Here is a 20,059-nt window from a genome sequence, read left to right as displayed (position 1 = left end):
TCAGGAGCCAACCCTCAGAGGGGCAGTCAATTCTTCCTAGACAGGGCCTGATCCCATCAGCTCTTCTTCCTAAATTCTGCGGGAAGAGGGGAGAGCTTCCAGGAACAGCAGAAAGTTCTGATTAAGCTCACAGGGCAAGAAATTGAGAGGTTTATTTAAAACTGTAGGTGGAGTAGGATATCTGACCTAACACAAGTTAACAAAGCAGCCATGTATTTGAGCTGATAAACATCTCTCCTTCCATTTGCTTTTCTTACCCTGCTGTCCATAGTTAAAAAAAATTCAACTTGCTCAGAGATTGTATTTCTTGCTTCCTCCAACTATGAATACTTCCGTGAGGAAGAGCACATGGCTGAGGCCCTGGTATCTCCCTGCCCTTCAGAAGGATTAACAAGCCACCAAGCACAAAGCAGTTTCACAGTTTATTGTTACCACTCACCCTTTCTTCTCCCCTGAAACACACTCAAATATGGGCACTCCCTCCATCAACGCCTAAGGAGTGAAAATGTCAAGGGGCCCCTGTTGCCTGCCTGTAATATGTCTTCATTCAAAGAAGTTACGCTAGATCTTTCTGATTATGAGAAAAAAAAATTTATCTAATTCTCCAAAAGAGGGACTTGGAAAGAATGTAACACATCTTTCCATACCACAAACATTTTTGTGGCTTTTTATATATTTCCTTCAAAAGCCTGAGGTAAAAAGAGACAAAACCACTGGTAAGGGTCCATTTAGCAATATACGTGAATAAGCAAAGAATGAAGAAGAATCCAAGTAGCTGTACTCCTGTCTCTCACCAAAAAAATTCAAGAACAAAAAAAAGAGAAAATTAATTCAATGAGAACCACACAACTATATGAAATTACAGCCCATTTTAATAACTAAAAAAACCAACAGATCAAGCTAGAAAAGCAATACAAGCATTTAAATTCTTACCTTGAGTAAAAAAAAAAAATAAGCCTTATTTTGTGCATAAAACAGTAAAATGTTGAAAATGGAAGAAAAAAGGGGGCAGGAGGAGTTAGATTTAGGAAACCAAAATTTATAGACCTAACATGTGGCTTAAATAATTTGAACAAAAAGTAGAAAACCATAATTTAAATAGAATGAACAAAAGAAACACTGATATGCTTGCAGCTCCACAGTCAGAGAAGGGCAGAGCTGCCAGGAGAGCAGCACCATCTTTGAGAACACTGGCAGGCTTAGTCATGCTAGCACGTTATAATTGAGAATCAATACAGGGCAGAGTCTGCTTAAATGAACTCCGAGAGTTTGTCCAAGCAATCCTTTTAATGTCATGTTGCATTTTATTAAATGATGTTTGGAATAAAAAGCCTGCTGGCTGGGCCTTAGAAAACTTTGTTTTAAAGAGGTATACCTTACTTTACAACAACAGCTATAATCACAGCATTTGGGCTTTATGATAAATCTCACTATATATGAGAGGAAACAAATGTGAAGAAAATGAATCCCTTATCAGGGTCATGTACAGTGACCTTAAAGTTGCTGTCAATTTCTGATGTGGGCAGATACACTAGAACATCATGAATGTCCATGAACATAATTTTCACAACCCAAGGGGAAGGAGGAGAATATACCTTTAGGTGCTTGCTGATAGGGCTAGGAGTACTGGGGCTTTTATCAAAGAAAAATGTAGTTAGAGAAGGTATGGAAGTGGTAAGTATGGCTAATCAAGAATTGTAATGCAGACCAGCTCTGCTATGATGTTCAATAATCTAATCAGCAAGCATGTATAATGAGCCTATGTGCAGAACTCTGTTTGAAAGGCAGAAAAGAGGACACAGGTGGGAAAGCACCTCAAGTACCATGCTCATAATCATACTCTGAGGTGGTATTATGAATCCCATCCTAAAAGAAAATTGAGGCTGACAGAAATCATATTTTGCCCAAAGTCACATTTCTAAAAGCTGATATAGACAGGATGGATATACAGATCCCGCTACTAGACCAAGAGTCTATCAATACTACCAAACCAAATGGTCATTGAAGAGAAAAAAGGGTATTCTATGCAGAGGGGAGAGAATGGGACTAAGGACCAGTTTGTATTAGAAGTTTATGCACAGAAAGAGTAGAAAGGTCAGAAAGGTGGAGTCAGACAGCATTTATGCCTAGTTAAGAAGCACCTTGTCCTACGGCCAGTTGGGAACCACAGAACTTTGGAAATAAGAGAAAAATCTAAGAAAGGGGGGAAAGAGCTTAAAGAATCTAAAGGCATTAAAAAAGGCATTTGGAGAAACGCAAGAACAAAAACTTAAAATCAAGCACTGTACTAACATGGAATTTTGGTCTTTCCAAGTAAAAACCTAATTTTCTAAGTTGTGAGTCCCTAAATAATGTCCAAATGTTTAATGCTTTACTGATACCAATAATTAAAAATTTCAGAAGTGATCCAATAAGTCTTCTTTCCAATAGAAAAGGGACAGCTTTTGATAGCTAAGAGAAACATGTGCCTGTCTTCTTCCTTGCCCACAAAGTCTCCTCTAAGGGGGTGTGCTGATAAAGAATGGGTCATGTTTGAGGACATTTACTTCAGCCACAGCTTCACTTCTTGGAAAGGTGAAGGCCAAGATGCAATGATGGGCTCAGGAGGGAAAGGGTTGAGAAGGATCAATCACCCCTTCCTGTGGCTCACAGGAAGGACAAGGCAGTTCACCAAGGCTAGAGGTTTCAGCCCAGCCCTCAAGCATCTACACCCACAGTCCTTACCCCTGTGCACATTTACCACTCACAGGGAGTGGCTTGTAGCAGGACAAAAATCTCAGGACTCCGGATCCTGGCTCTCGGCCATCTTTCAGAATCTCTTTACACCCTAGAGAGAGATGTCTTTACTGTTGCTACAGAATCTTCATGGAGGGGCTGCAAATTAATTCCTGATTTTATCAGAATACAATTTAGTTTTATTTTTGTAAAAAAAATTGCATAGGCATAAATTTGAGTTACTTTAGCTTATACTGTAAGATTAGTACTTCTTTAAAATTAAAGATTTTAATCTTGCAATATGTGGTTATCTAATATAAATCTTCCTGTTTAGAAAAAATATGGGTATGTGTTAAACCTCACTGGATACAATTCTATATTTTTCTCTTCTCCTTTCCATTAAAAAAAAATTCAATAGAGAGGATGGAGAGGGATCTTCACAGAGTTAGAAGAGGAGAAACTGCAGCAAATGATTCATCTTTGCTCTTTTTATCTCAGTAGTCAGCAGCTGGGTGAGAAACCTGATCCCGTAGCAGCAATAGGCCATATTCTTTTCTCACTCAGCAGTTGCAGAAGCCCTGCTGAACAACTCTTCTGCTGCTTGCAACAAAAGTTGCATCTCTCTAAGGAAATACTGATTGTCCATTTGTGGCACCACCATGCTCTAGCTACTTGAGAAGTGAGAGAGCCTTAAATGAATTCCATGAACCATGGTCTGTTTGCGCTGCCATCGACTGCACCACTCACAGCTGTATGGGTCCATGGAGCCAGGACCTTCATTATTACCCCGACACAGAATTATCAGTAAGTACAGAGCCTTCTGTGATATGGGAATGCATTACCTTGTAGAGTCACAATCATTGGTTCAAGTGAAATTAACTCTCCAAGATCAGTGGTAAATGCACAAAACATTAAGTCTACTTTGTAAGGCAGTAATCCCAAAAATGACAACATCTATATGGAATTTATTTTCAGAGTCATAAGCCAAGTTATCTTCCTTTGTAGAACTGGAATCTTACAAACTCAGCTGTTGAACAACATTTGTCAAAGATGTCAAAATGTCTTTCAACATTTAGACAGCCACCTAGCTATTATTCCTGTGGGATACATGGGTGGCTAGAGAATCACATTTGACAGATGTGAAAAATAAGATATCCATATGTAAAACACAACTCTTCATTTTCCAATCATCTAACCCAGCAATTTCCCTACCCTTCTGCACTGGGATGCAGCTAATCTTCCCAAAAGAATGGATTCAGGCTTTTTTCACAATTGCTACTGAACATGTAGGCTTCTCAAACAGTCTTCCAATTATTTTTTATACACATATCCCACAAATACTATTTATCCTGATTCTAGGAGTTAAGAATTCAGGGTCCTAATGCTAGAGAGCTCATGTTGTATCAGTCTACACCCCACCATTGCGCCTTTCTAGAGAAACTGCCAGGACCACAGTCCTACTGAGGCAAGCAGCCCAGGCCACAGCTGTTTGGACCAAGAGAGGGCATCAGTAGCCCTAAGATTTCTGGTAAAAGAGCTTTAACAAGTAGGGATGATAGTTACTATAGAACTATCCTATTCCTTTTCTTCTTGGTCTGTACACAGATCACCAGTTAGGTTGTGAGGACAAAAAGGAAAAACAGGAGAGAAGCCAAAATGGAAATGTTGTGCCATGTCAAGGGTCAAGAAGTAGAATATGGATTGACCAACCACTGGTAGTACAGACACATCCTGGAGTTGCAATAGATCGGGAACAATCTTCCTGGTCCTGAGTTAGGTCCTATCCCTGGGAGGTCTGACCAGACTACACCTCCTTCTCATTCTGAAAGACCCCTAGAATTCTTCCCAACTTGATACATGTCTGACATTGATTTATTTTCTCATGCATCCTTAAGCCTTCCATTTATTAAGGTAACTTGATCGAGTTTCCATTCTTGTAATCAGACATTTATATGGGCTCCACAGCAAAATGACTCAAAGTGTTCCTTTTCTCTTTACTAACTATAACACAATCTTAGATCTCCCGTTTGATAGCCTACATATAACCTCACAAATTTAGGGGCTACTTTGCCAATATTTGTGAAAGAAAGGAAATGGCTAAAAAACCTTGGATTGCCTTTTAATTGCCCTTGTTGAATTTTTTCTGCTGCCACATGCAGACCATAATTTATTTTCAAGTAGATGTAGAAGATTTAGCTACAGTGAGTCGAGAATGAAAACCTGGCATCCTATGGAAGCTTCATAGTCTCTCCATCTTCTGTGGCACTGACCGGTTCCCCTGTGTGACTTCTGAGTTGATTTCAAGGCTCAAGGGTCAATTTTTACATTGGTAAAATCTGATTCTTCCAATCCCTATAGGATAAAATTGGTTTCCAAAGCTATTCAGCACTGGGAAAAGGTCAGGTTATATCAAAAATTAATGAGCCAGCCCCCACAAAGCTCCTGTACCTTCCCAACTAATTACTCCTCCCTCTCCCAAAGAAGACACCACTCCTTTCTCTAGCAGCTAGTTATTTTCAATCACAGGTATTTGGAAATGGGAGCAGGGGGATATGTTGGTTGACTCAATGACTTGGTTAGAATAATATGAGCAGTTAGTAACCTGGGATACTAAACACCCTATAATGGACAGAAATGGACAGAAAAGTTCCATACAATGATGAATCATTCTATCAAAATGCTAACAGCACTTCCCTTGAGAAGCACTGAGCCCTCTCCAAAAAGCAGGAAAGAAAGGCAAACTGCAGAGAGGATGGCAATAAAAGAACAAGCAATGCACTCCACCAGAGGTGAAGCAATCAAGTAAAGACTGTCTAAGGATCAATCTCAGGCCCTGTTGACTTCCTTCCCCTCACCTCCAATAATACTCATGGCATACTCCCTACTCTCATTCCCTCTACAAAACAATCTTGGGCTCAGTTAGATTTAAATTACATCTTTTTAAGAACTGTCTTTATTTCCACAACTTTTCATTTGTTCTAATTATGATAGTTTCTGAGCAATATTGGTAATAGTAATAGACAATATCAACAGAAAATTCTCCCATGTTGCTAAAATTCAATATCAACTGAAAATTCTTCCACATTGCTAAAGGGCTTAATTACTAAATTTGTGCTGTAATATGTCTGTTAAAAAACTGCTTTAGAGACTAATTCTCCAGGGCATAACTCTCTAGAGGTTAAGCTTATGAATTACTACTATCTTATGAAACACTTTCTTGAGCCACACTGGGGCTTGGCAGAAGGAAATGTGAAAATTCTCTTGCCACCTCTCCCAGACTCTTTGTTAAGCTCTAGGCAGTATCAAAAGAGACATCCCGCACAAACAAGCTTCACCACTGAGAGTCAGGCTGTGGAGAGACCAAATGGAAGGAGATGGCTCAGAAACCTTGGATTAAAGGGCAAATATTTTAGAGGCAGTATACTCGATTATGTCAGAGAGACAGGCCCATGGCACTTTCTGGAAGAGAGAGATTAAACAGCAAGGTAAAAGTTCAGCAAGATACACTCACAGACTGAAAGGCTCCTCAAGATAAAAAAGTCCAAAATGCAATTCTGTTTTAAATGAGACGAGATCTTGTTATACAAGAGCATATTATCACCAAAAAAAAGTTTCCAGGGCGCCTGGGTGGCTCAGTTGGTTAGGCGACTGCCTTCAGCTCAGGTCACGATCCTGGAGTCACAGGATCAAGTCCCGCATCAGGCTCCCGGCTTCTCCCTCTGACCCTGCCCCCTCTCATGCTCTCTCTCTCTCATTCTCTCTCTCAAAATAAATAAATAAAATCTTAAAAAAAAAAAAAAGTTTCCAACAAAGGGGGTACTTACAGACTAAAGCTCTATGCCCCCTAGAAATTCCTGAGATTATAGACCTGTTCTGTGTCTGCACGGTCCAATATAGTATCAACTACATGCGGCTATGGAGCACTTGAAATGTGGCTAGTGCAAATGAAGGACTGAATTTCTAATTTAATGTTAATTCAAGTAAAAATAGATACATCTGGCTAGTGGCTACTATATTGAACAAGGCAGGAAAAGGCTTAGACCATGATTTGAGAAAATGACCTAAGAGGTTATCACAAAAGAAAAAGTCTTACATATCTTCTGACCACCTGGAAAAATACTTTCTTGGTGTCCTCCCTGCCACATAGACACAATTCATAAGATTTCACAACATCAGAAACCACAAGCGCACTGCTTTTCAAATTTTAGCATTCATCAGAGTCACCTGGAGGTCTTATTTGTTGTAAATTTTGTGGTGTGTCTAACAATTACGGGGACCAGAAACACAGCAAGGCTGAACTCAAACCTGCCAGGGCAGTCTGCATCTAATTCCTGCACTGACCCTGTCTTAGAGTCAAAATGAGGCTTTCTATTAGAATAATGCAGGTCCAGGTGAGGGTTACTGCCTCTTTCACCATTCCAACACTAAGTTCTAAAAGTATCAAAAGAACACATGTTATATTAAAACCTTTTATTTATCACTCAAAAGGCATATGTTTAAAGATAAACTCCCCCTTTCCATATTCCCAAAGAAGAAACAGAAATTAAAAGGTTCTAGAATAAAAACGTTTCTCCAAACATTCTGTGGTCTTTATTGTATTATCTTCAAAATCTGTTCTAGGATCAGCAGTCATTTGGGAGGATAGATTTCTCTTGAAGGTTACTTTTTTTTTTAATTTAAATTCAAGTTAGTTAACATATAGTGTAGTATTGGCTTCAGGAATAAAATATAGTGATTCAGGGGCACCTGGGTGGCTCAGTTGGTTAAGCATCTGCCTTCAGCCCAGGTCATGATCTCGGAGTCCTAGCATTGAGCCCTGCATGGGGCTCCCTGCTCAATGGGAAGCCTGCTTCTCCCTCTCCCTCTGCTGCTCCCCCTGCTTGTGCTCTCTCGTGCTGTCGAGTGAATGAATAAAATCATATATATAGTGATTCATCACATGTAACACCCAGGGCTCACCACAAGTGCCCTCCTTAATTCCCATCACCCATTTATCCCATCCTCCCACCCACCTCCCCTCCAGCAACTCTGTTTGTTCTGGTTTGCCTCCCTCTCTGTTTTTATTTAATCTTATTTTTCCTTCCCTTCCTCTATGCTCATCTGTTTTGTTTCTTAAATTCCACATGAGTGAAATCATATGGTATTTGTCTTTCTGACTTTGCTTAGCATGATACACTCTAGTTCCATCCACATTGTTACAAAAGGCAAAATTTCATTCTTTTTGATGGCTGAGTAATATTCCATTGTATATATATACCACATCATCTTCATCCATTCATCAGTCAATGGACATTTGGGCTTTTTCCATAATTTGGCTGTTGCTGACAGTGCTGCTATAAATACTGGGGTGCATGTGCCTGCTGAATCAGCATTTTTGTATCCTTTGGATAAATACCTAGTAGAGCAATTGCTGGGTCGTAGGGTAGTTCTATTTTTAACATTTTGAGGAACTGCCATACTGTTTTCCAGAGTGGCTGCACCAGTTTGCATTCCCACCAATAGAGCAAAAGGGGTCCCCTTTCTCCACATCCTCACAGATATCTGCTGTTTCCTGAGTTATTAATTTTAGCCATTCTGGCAGGTGTGAGGTAATATCTCATCATGGTTTTGATTTGTATTTCCTTTGAGGGTTACTTATGTTCTTTGGTCTACTTATACATAAGTCATTTTAACATTAAGAGACCACCCTATCAAAAACAATCCCTTAGATGTGGTGTATACACACACACACTGGACTATCACACAGCCATAAAAAAAGAATGAAATCTTGCCATTCATGACAACATGGATTGACCTATGTTGAGCAAAATAAGTCAGACTGAGAAAGACAAATACCTTATGATTTCACTCATACGTGGAATCTAAAAAACAAAACAAATGAATAAACAAAGCAGAACCAGACCTATAAATACAGAGAACAAACTGCCAGAGGGGAGGGAAGTGGAAGGATGGGTATAAATGGGTGAAGGGGAGAGGGAGATACAGGCTTCCAGTTATGGAATAAGTCACGGGAATAAAAGGCACAGCACAGGGAATTTAGTCAATGATATAGTAATAGCACTGTATGGTGACAGATGGTAGCTACATTTGTGGTGAGCATAGCAGAACACATAAAGAAGTTGAACCAATATGTTATACACCTGAAACTAACATAACATTCTGTGTCAACTATACTTAAATTTAAACATTTTTTTAAAAAGCAATTTCCAGGAGGGGAAGAATGAAGGGGGGAAATCGGAGGGGGAGATGAACCATGAGAGACGAGAGACTCTGAAAAACAAACTGAGGGTTCTAGAGGGGAGGGGGGTGGGAGGATGGGTTAGCCTGGTGATGGGTATTAAAGAGGGCATGTTCTGCATGGAGCACTGGGTGTTATACGCAAATAATGAATCATGGAGCACTACATCAAAAACTAACGATGTAATGTATGGTGATTAACATAACAATAAAAATAACAATTTCCTTCACTTTTCTTCTCAACGTTCTTTCTGCCTCCTTCACTACCCTCTTTCTTAACTTTCCAAAAGAAAGCCTTCATTCAGAATATATTGCTGCAATGAATAGGGCATGAAGCTTTCAAATAAAATCAGAATCCAGTACTGTTCATTATTTCCCCTACCACTAATCATTAGCCCTTCTTCAAACTCCCAATATTCCTCAGTTAATACTTGCACAAGAGTGATCCTTGGGTCCTGGAAATTTGGGGAGACAGACAATGTTTCTTAACATTTACAGAGCCCCCATGTAGTCATACAGTACTATGTACATCACTTCCTTGGTACTGAGTTATAAATTCTGTGTCTCGTTTGCAGGTAGGGAATCTAGCAAAATGAGGCTAAATAGTTAAAATACAGTCCCAGAAAAACTCAGAGCAAAATTCAATCCCTTCAGCAGTATTACTTCAGCAGTGGTTCTCAACCAGGCAATTTCCTGCCCCCAGAGGACACTTGGTAATGTCTAGAGACATTTTTGACTGTGGGGAGTGCTACTGCAATCTAGTGGGTAGAAGCCAAGGACCCTGCCAAACAGGCTACAGTGCAGAGCACAGCCCCCACCACAAAGAACTGCCTGGCTCAGAATGTCAACAGTGCCTGCTCCTCTGGCAATTCTAGCATGACTTTCTTTGGCCCCCTAATCAATAAAGAATGGCTCCCTCTACAGTTTGATCCTTGTACAGTATTTACACAGAAACATGCCAATCAAGTGCTATTTCTGGCATTATATACTTTTTAGTTACTTTAAAAATACAAGATATATGGGAGCCACAGAGGAAAATGAGGATAGCTAGCAAAGGCAGGCTTCTTTTCTTTAATGAGAAAACCTAGCAAAGATCAGGTCCCTGCACCAGCAACCTCCAGGCCCTGAGCTATGGTCTGTATCTGGCTGCTCACCTGGACTCTTCAGTTGCTGATGAGCTTTGCAGCTGCCTTTTCTCTGCTTTGCTTATCTCTAAGCATGTGCATCACTCCAGAGCAGTAATGATGTATGCTTATGGGAATCTACAGAGATCTACATCCCCTAATTTTCTATTTTGGTCAGTAAATTGTACTCATTACTGAGCCATGTGAGGCACTGAAGGACATCAGCCTTTCTGGGTGCCCTCTGTATGAGCCTGGGTAATGGGACATTATCTGCCAAGGGTCCACAGTATTGAACTGAGATGCTTACAACAAACCTCCATCCAGTTTTTCAGCTGAGTACCATTTTTTTTAACCTCCTGTCTCTCTTTCCTAACCATCCTTAGCTCTGCTTAGATCCATATTAATTACAATTTTCTCTTCAAGGAGTCTGGTTTTAGTTTAAGCTCTTAAAGCCAGGAAGCATAGAAAGGTTATGATGTCTTTTCAACCCATCCTTCCTGGACCTCCACGTGGACTCTGAGAAGGGCATTCCAAATAGTAAATTTCTCCCTCTGGTCTCAAAAATCTTCAGCACAAATGAAAATCCAAAGCCAGCTTTGATTATAATGCTCCCAATGCCCACATTCATTATACTAGGGACTGCAAATAGAGAGGAGTGAATGGACACGTAGCTTCCAGTGACACTGGATAAAATAAAACGGAACAGGAAGAACCACATGTTTGCTACTGCTATTATCCACCAAAGTGGGAATCATCAACTCTTTAGTAAGCTGTTTCCTTCCTGGAAAAAAATTTAAATGATTAATGAAGGAAAAGTTAAGCGAAGTAAGCCATGGAAGAGGAGGATGCTGGGAGAGGGGAATGTATGTCAACAGAGCTAACAGTAGGATATGGCTACAAGAAAAAGGCAATCAGGCCTGATTCTCTTTTCTACTACATATGTCAGGAAAGTCAACCAGCTCTTCCCATGTAAATCATACCCATTCAAACTCACTGAAAATTCCTCTGTTGAGGTATTTCCATGCAGTTTCCATCCCATCACTTTGATGGAATTTTCTCTTCATAACTGTTGATTTGTATGGTGTCGAATCAAGTTGAATCAATAAAGGCTTTGGGAAACTTTCAAAGACAGAGCACTTAATTGCACTGATTCAAAGAGGCTAGTGAGACAAGAACCTGTAGGACTTAGTAAAACCAGAAAAACAACGGCAGAGAATGCCTTTGACTTACCCTGGAGTAAAGGGTGTGAGAGCCTTCAAACACACTTACATCCTCATGACCCATCAGCTCTGCTGCTTTTCACCACTCACTCACTTCTGCATGTTGGACCACCACTGACCGATCACCAACTGCCAAAGACAAAAAAATAAATGAATGCATTAGGCCAGAAGACCCACAACTTCAAGCCCAGAGCCGCAGCTCAAGTGAATTTGTGAGTAGTCTAAGTGCTGAACACACAGACCCAAGGAAATGTAATGGCTCAAGCCCAATTAAAGTTTATTTCTGGTTCCCATATACATACTGAAGAGGCAAACAGGTTGGTCAGTGATCCAAGCACCCAGGCTAACCTAAGTTTTGCAACTTTTTTAAAAACTTGATTTCCAAGCTTGCCCTAGGAATTTTCTCCATTCCAGCCAGCCAGAAGTGGAGAACAGCATGGAAGCTCACATGGGTATTCTCTGTGTTTTTTTTTTCCTGGAAGTGGGTTGCAACACTCTTCCACTTCCATTCACATTTTGGTGGCCAGAATCAGTAACACAGCCACACCTACAACCATGCGCTGCTGGGCAGCTAGTAGTTATTATCTATCATACAAGGCTGGCTCCAGCCCAACCAAGAAGACAACATTCTATTTGGTACAACGTTCTGGGTAAGACACTAGCACAATAACTTTGACTTAGTTACTTAAGAAGCGAATCTTGGTTCCCTGATTTTTTATCTGTAAAATACCTCTTCCCTCAGAGGATCAATGTGAAACTCCAAATGAGACAAAGCAGCACTTGTCAGACTTTAATGTGCACACATAGGACCTGCGCATCTTGACGAAATGCATTCCAATTCAGTAGGTCCTGAGTGAAGCCTGAGAATCTGAATTTCTCACAAGCTCCCAGATGATACCAATGCTGCTGTTCTCTGACCACACATTAAGTAAAAAGGAAATAGAGAATATTTTTGTAAACCAGAAAGTAATTTGCAGATATAAAGAATTCTCTCGGCACCAAATTTGATTATAATTCCCAACTAGCCAGCACTTCTAGGAAATGCTTAGTCTAGGTACCATATAAAATTTCATATAGTCACAGATTTTTAGAAATAGAAAGAACTTAAGTGGTCACTATTCTCTCTTCTTATTTTCCACACAGGGAAATAAACTCAGATGTCAATAATGCCCCCAAAATCTCACAATAAATTAGTGTACTGGGAATAGAATGCAGAAATTTTTACTTTTTTTCTGTTATTACATAAACTCAATTGATAGCCTTCTGAAAAAAGGTAATTTTCTTCTGCTAAAGCAAGAACAAATACTACTCTGGCCCATAACCAAAAAGGTACCAAAGGTAGCATTTACCAGCTTAGGTCACTATGGTACCAAATGTAGGCAAGGTGACACAGAAAAGACATCAGGAGATTTTTAAGCAGATGTTCATAATGTAGTGATCTCCACCAAAGTTATGTTTCACATGTCCAAAATAGGACTTGAACACAAATTAACTTCTGTATATGCTCTGGCAAAATCAAAAATATTTTCAATATATAGAAACTCTGAGTCACTACTATTTGGGAGACAATTAGAAAAAGAATTTGGGGTTGCAAATAGAAAAGAGAAATAAAATAACCAAGAATCAGCAGTTTCTGTGATAAATTCTGAGGACAAAGGAACCTCAAGATTTTTTTTTTTATCCCTGGCATGTATGCTATTTTTGCATCTCTGAGATCATGGTGAATCCTAGGAGCTTACAGTAAAAAAACAGTGCAATGAAGGACGTCAGAAGTGAAAAACAGGAGTCAACCCCCCAAGGCACAAGTCAGAAAAGCACTATCTATCTGGAAATCAGATCAGATTGAGGGAGAAAGGAGGTTCTTACAATGCTTGTCATCTTCAATGAAGGAACATGAATATGAAAGTGTTTTGGTGAAATCACAAGGGAGTACTTACTGGGCAAGCAATGATAAATGGAAATCAATACTTGCACATCCATTATTAATTTAAAATGAATAAAATGCTATTAGCATCTTCATTTAGTGAGCAATTTTAAACATTTCAATAAAGGTAAAAGGGTCTAAGGACTTCCATAGGTTTACTTCTGTACTCTAACCCCAGCCCGCATGCACTATATAGTGTCTTTAGCTCCTCAAAAACTCTCCCATCCTGGCAATTTTCCACAACCCACTCTAGACTCTAGAATTTCTACCCTATTTTTGTGCCATGGATTCCACTCCCCCACCCCCAACCCAGCTTTGGCAGTCTGTTGAAGCCAAAGAAACTCCTCCTCAGAATGTGTTAAATGTTATAGGATTACAAAAGAAGCCTATTATATGGACATATTCTTTCCACGCAGCACTCACAGTTCCATGAACCTAATATAAGAATATCTGATTGGTAAGGGACTCTTCTAGGATGATGAAAGTTTTTCTTCTAGGAAACAGTATGCAAAAAGTTTGAAAAACCCAAAGATGCACATAAAGAATCCTGTGCAGGGTCAGTCAGTGAAGAACAAGCTGCAAAGAAAAGCCTGACCTTGAATTTCTACCCAAACTCAACATTATTCATGCTGTGGCTTTAAAATGCTACATTAAGGAATTACTCAGAATTTTCTTGGCTCCAGCCCTGTAGACATAGCATATTCTGAGTCCTGATGGCAAGTGGAGAAAGGCAGCATTGGAGAAGGAAAGATGGAGAGGAGTCTGAGCTTGGGTCCTAGTTCTCTAACGAGTTCTCTACCACTAACTAGTTCTGTTAGCTTGGTCACTCAGTCCTGAGTTGAAACTCTGCCTATTAGATGAGAAAGTTGAGTTAAACCACCCATAGGGTTTCTTCCAACTCTGAATTATTAGGATTCTAAGACAATACACAATCATTTCTCTGGAAAGAAGTATTACTGAGATTTCTTTTTGCCCTAGGCTCACAGTTTGAAATTACCTTCTAGATGAACTTTTCAGAGGCTTCAGAAATACCTTACAAGAGTCACCCTGCCACAGAATAAGACTTGAAAGAGATTTTAATAGACATGTATCACCTCAGCAATCCCAGTGATCAGGCAAGAAAATGGAGTTTCAGAAAGGCAAAGATTTATTTGAGGTCACATAATGAGACAATGTTAATGGACTGTTGTAACTACTGCCATCTAGCACCAGCAGGATTTTAGGATTCAGCACTGGTAGTAAAAACCAGCTCATCAGTTCTCTTGGAGACAGAAATAAACCTCAAATAAGCTGAGCCATAGGGAGTGAACTGCATGAGGAAGCAGGTGATTGGGGTAATGACACCTAGAGGCAGCCTACTGTGTAGCTCAGGCAGGGTCAAAACTGAGGTTCTCATATACATTGTAACTTCACTGGCAACAGCACTCACCTCCTTCAAATACCACGGTTACATATTCCATCTCAAAGAACAGTCAAAAACAAAGAATAGCTATTTTAAAAGAGGGGAACAGATAAATGAATTCTGGCTAACAAGCTTAATAAAACCAAAATTCAAGATTTGGAGTAACATAATCTTGAAAGGACAGCTTTAGCTAAGAAAACCTTAAAATACTTCTTAGTAATTTCCAAGTTTTAGAAGAAAACGATTCGGAATAACTTTGACCTACCTGGACAGCCCTGTAGTACAGTAACAACAAGCACTGCCTTTACTGATACCCTCACCACCACCTTCAGAGCATGTAATTACTGGATATTGATCAGGTTTAAAAGTCACATGTATATTTCCATAGTCCTGTCCATGTGTAGACTAGCTTCACGTGCAAAGAATTAGAACCATGACATTGTTGTGAATTTTGACTGAATCAGGATTTCAACCTCATGTTCAATTAACCAACATGTATGCCAAGAGCTTTTAAAACCTATGATATAATGCGTAATTGTTGCCTTTTCCCCTATACACAACCAGCAAAGTAATTGTACCCATTCCTCAACCTCCAACACACATTATTTCTACCTAAGATAAACAGTTGGGCTTTCAGAACCTTTTTTTTTTTTTGAGAGCTGATAGCCTTTCAAAATCTGGAGGCTACACACCACTGGTTTGCCAGCTCTGTTTCATCTCCTCCAGGAATTCCAGAGACAGCAGTGCCATCTACTGGTAGGGAGGGCACAACTTATTTCTGGAAGCCTGTGGGTGACATGAGCCAAAGATCTGAAAGAATGGCAGGCTAGATTGTGTCTTTGTGAGCCTTTCTTTTCTAGAGCATATAAGAAACATAACTGATGCTTACAACCTGAGAAACGGAACCTCCGTAGGAGTCTCCACATGAAGGGCAGCTCCTGTGGAAGCCATACAAAGCCCAGCCAGGCTAGCCAATAATGAGCTCTGCCTGGAAATGCCTCCTTAAGGCTCCAAAGACCCTCACTGAATTAAACATTTTCTGGCTCTCCTTTTCCCCCAGTGCTTCTGTTATCAGATGATCTCACCCATGCCCCCACCTGTGGCAATGTTATCCAGCTTTATCTTACAGCATGCATCTTAGGGAAGGTGCTCAGATCCATCTCAAAGTGAAGGCTCTTATATTTACACAATGTGACACAGATCCCGCTCAAAGGACACTATTGCTTAGGTATGCAGGTCGGACTCTAATTTCTCTCAATGCTCTCCATCCTCCCTGTTCCTGACCCAGAGAACAGAAATGACAGAAAGGAAATGATTTCGTTGTTGCTTCGAAAGCAACACTAGCGGGCTTTCATTGAATCGGAAAATAAAACCTTGTCTTGTAGGTCACTGAGGTAACACTGCTTCCCTCAAGATGAACTAAGCCAGCCACTCTTTCTCTTTTACCTTGTATAAACCTATACATGTTTCTCTACTTTTTTAAAACCCATCTCTCTTGGGCTAAAGATAAACATAAACATACTATGACCTTTACATAATTTATATAAAAATGACATTTTTCTAAACATAAAAGCATATTTTTTCAAACTATACCACCTACCCCACCTTCAGAATTCCTTCTCCCCCACCCCATCACATGCCATCTTAAAAAAAAAAATCATTGGTAAATTGAATTATTCACACTAATTTACTTTATATTCCAATCTATGGGGTAACAACCTACAGTCACTTTAATAGGGTCATTTGTTACATTCCCAAAAAGCTTTGCAGCAACTTTACTTTCATTCACCTCAGAAAACCATCAAAAAGTTGATTTGCTACAGCTGATAAACATTCCGATTCCCCTAACAAATTTAAGTGTTCCTACTTCAATTTGTTTTAACTTGCCAAGTAAACTGATTTCTTAGCAAGTGTAGGCATTTCATAGGCATGAGGTGTGTCTTGGATGTTTGAAAAATCAGTGTTTCCTAAAGAAACAAAACTTTGTATGTGGGAAGGTAAGAGTAATAAAAGGGCTTTGAAGGAGTATCAGGAGGTCTCCAAGGAATCGGGTAGAGAGATTCTTCTCATCTCACACCAGAATAAGTTTTAAATAGATTACAGTGAAACTCCAGCATATGGTAAAAATCTTCCTAATGACTGATGAATCATTTCTTACCAAGTAAACCACCAGATACATCCAACAAAGTAGTGGAAAACTGAAGGAACTTCTAATATTTCATTATAAGATATACAGTATGCCCTTGCTATTACAGGTCTGGGGAAATGGAGAAGGAAAGCAGATGTCTTGCACACAACTTCCTTTTTTAAACTATGACTTAGAGGAGACAGCCCTTCATCCCCAACACACAAACCGTTTTTGGCATCCAAATGGTCTTTAAACAAGCACTTTTCAAAGAATTAAGGAGGTCTGAATAGGTGTAATTTACATCATGCCTTCCCTTCTCCCTACAGGCCATTAACACGCTCAAAATAATTACTCTCTTCTGCACACCAGAAAGACCTCTCAGTTTACAGAGATAACCGCCACCCCACCCCACTGACCCCCCAAACCCCTATCTTCTTGTTGGAGAATCTCAGTGTTATGATCTGGTCTGCAGTTCACTGCAGGCATTTCCCTCCTCAGGATTTACCAGTCATCGGTTTCGCTGTATCTGTAATTCCTTATTGTAGCCTCTCATTTAGACCTGCTCCTGCTCATTTAGACCAGTGCCCAACTGCTTAAAAAATTTTTTTTCACCTCTTAACGAAGATCTGGATTCCCTCGGCAGGCTAAAAGCGTTCAGTATCGATGCAACTCTGGGGTGAGAGCTCGCGTGCAGGTCCGGAGAAGCCTTCTACCAGCAACACTTGGGCTCGGTCCACCGGTCGCGAACCCCCCTCCCCCGCCCGCCCAGCTGCGCTAGGAATTCGGCGTCGGTCGCCGCCGGATTAGTTCGAGTCCCGCGGCTTGGCTAAAGTGACACATTTTTTTCCCCTTCCTTCTCACATGTGACAGGTCCCACTGCATTAAAGTCATCCTCTCCCGAGCCCAGCCCAGGTCCGGAGTCCACTGATGCCCGCGCCACACCACGCTCACCCTTTACCAGGGGAGGGGGCCGATACCAGCATCCCTCCAGGCGGGAAACAAAGGCAGAGACGAGGCTGCCAAGTGGGCAACTCCCCTCGGGCGGACTCGTCACCGTGGTGAGGATAGGAAGGTGCATTTAGAAGGTAGGGAAAGGGAAACCGAGGCACCCAACCGGGGTGGCTGAGTGCGAGTCTGCATCCTACCCGAAGCAGAGCTCCCCGGGCGGACCCCAGACTTCCCCCTTCACCCCGCCCAGCCCTGCCCACCGGGCTAGTCCGCACTAGCCGCGGTAGGGGCAGGGGGCCGCCCGGCGGCGGCGCTTACCTCAAGAGAAGCGCTCCGGCTCCCTCCGACGGCTCCGGAGAAAGCCCCGCCGCTCGCGCACGCGCACTCGCGCTCTCGTGGCTTCGCGCCCCCGCGCGCGCCCCTCCGTCCGGGCTCTGGCCCGCCCCAGTCCTGTCCGTCAGAGTCCACGAGAGCCAATCCGGTAACAGGAAAGGCCCGGTGCCGGTCACGTGGTCTGGCCAGCCAATCACCAAATTGCCCTCGGCAGCACCCGCTCCGATGTCCCTGGGGGTTCGGTTGCTACCCAGCCGAGCCAGTGCGAAGCGGGCACAAAGGGCTGAATCTGTTTTCCAGAGCTGTTTTTGCTCAATGAATGAATTAATAAGTCAACTGATATTTGAAATTCTAAATATTAATAGCAGTCACCTGGGTATCTTGTTAAAAGGAGGATTCTGATCCAGTAAATCTGGAATGGAAACCTGAGATTCTGCCTTTCTAGCAAGCTCCAGATGGTGATGATGATGCTCCTGATCTGAGGACCACGCTTTGAGTAGCAAGATTTTAAGGGCACCTGTCAGAAAATGGTTTAGCCCTTGTTCCATATTATTGAAAGTTTCACGACCTTTTCTTTCCTTCCTTCAGTGATGGAAAGCATTCCAGGGACTGAGTAACATGGGAGGTGTCCTGGTGACGCTCATAATTTGGGCACTGGCTGAGGGAAAGTGCATTTAATTCCCACATCACCTACCCCTAGTCTATGGGGCAGCAATCTCTGCCAACTTGATGGTTGGAGTGTGGAAACTAGAAGTAGTAGAGAACACTAGGTTTACTTTCATTCTGAAGTATTTAGCATGTGTGTCAGAAAGCAACATAAGTAATTTTTGCTTTCTGGAAATTTACCTTCTGTCATAGAACTATACAAGCAAACTCAGAAAGAAACATATAGGAAAAACATGCAGAGAGCTATCGGTCTCAGCATCTTGAACAATTCAGGCATAAGCCAGAAAGGTTGTAAAATAACCTATGTTAGGAATCTTAAAAATTGCCCAGACATCCTTCTGTCAGTAATACCAGGGTCTGGAAGTCAGGAAGTCCATTGTCTCTGCCATCTCTCAAAACGTGACCTAAACGTAAATGTGTTCAGACCTGCCAGCTAGAACCTTTGTTGTTCAGCATCATCAAGCTCATATTACCTACCCAGTAGTGTACCAAGGTGATTCAAAGGCCTAAGTGCTAAATTCTCCAAAACCTTCTTTCCCCAGCTCTTCAGACCATGACAATGCTTCAACCAGCTTTCTGTCCTATTCATCAAGATGATCAGACTCCACTTAGAGAAAACTTCACCTTTGTCCATGTATCTTGGGCCTCTCTGGCTTATCAACTGCAGAAGTGAAGCCCCCTTAGCAATCTTATACATTGCTTATCACAGTGTCTATATCAGAGATGGCTTAGCACAAAATCCAGAGTTACAGGCAATACATCAACAAACCTAGCACAACAATGGTTCCAGCTAGATCAAGAGTAAAGAAATATCTAATCAAGAAGAATCTATTTAAAAGTCTCAAAGTTTCTTTTGCTATCATTAAATCACTGTATCCCAAGCCTGGCTGCACAGTAAAACTTTTAAGGAAATAGATTTTTTGGGCACTGTGCATAGAGATTCTGATTGGGGTAAGGAGTGGAGCCTCAGCAGCTGTAGGTTCTAAAAGATCTACAGTGGTTTGTATCTAGCCTTGCTTGAGAAAACTGGCATAAGCTGCCAGGTTGATGGACTCATTCTTTAACAAGGGAAAACCAACTCTGCAACACAAATCACTAATGACATAAAGACTCTGATAAGAGGAAAGTTTCCACATAATTTGTGAGAATAGATTTTTTGTTAAGGCCAAAAATAATTGACAGGTAAGAGATACTCCCAGCCTGTTGAGTGGAACAAACTGAAAAGCAATGTCCACAACTAGGTTTAATTCCAGTTGATTAACTAAATATTAAAAAAAAAAAATCTACCACCTTTTAGCCATACTAATCAACTCTCTTAATATCTTCATGTGTTTTATGCTCTTCTTAACTAAAAGCAAATTT

At 41.0% G+C, this 20,059-nt stretch overlaps 1 protein-coding gene across 18 annotated transcripts in view; it reads right to left on the bottom strand.

Moving 5' to 3' along the window:
• TMEM108 (transmembrane protein 108) overlaps positions 1-20,059 on the bottom strand; it is a 547,759-nt gene that overhangs the window by 283,112 nt on the left and 244,588 nt on the right. For 12 of the 18 annotated variants that reach the window (XM_081826313.1, XM_081826322.1, XM_081826326.1 and 9 more), the window contains one exon: positions 11,307-11,425. The gene's annotated coding sequence lies outside the window, so the exon portion shown is untranslated. Of the gene's footprint in view, positions 1-11,306; positions 11,426-17,362; positions 17,514-18,016; positions 18,241-20,059 lie in introns of those variants that run through there. The other 6 variants (XM_081826340.1, XM_081826341.1, XM_081826349.1 and 3 more) reach the window with 4 other exon arrangements.

Source organism: Leptonychotes weddellii, chromosome 1 (genome assembly GCF_054177405.1).
Source record: "Leptonychotes weddellii isolate Sample4059 chromosome 1, ASM5417740v2, whole genome shotgun sequence".
Classification (NCBI taxonomy): Eukaryota; Metazoa; Chordata; class Mammalia; order Carnivora; family Phocidae; genus Leptonychotes; species Leptonychotes weddellii.
This window is presented reverse-complemented; position numbering and strand designations above follow the sequence as displayed.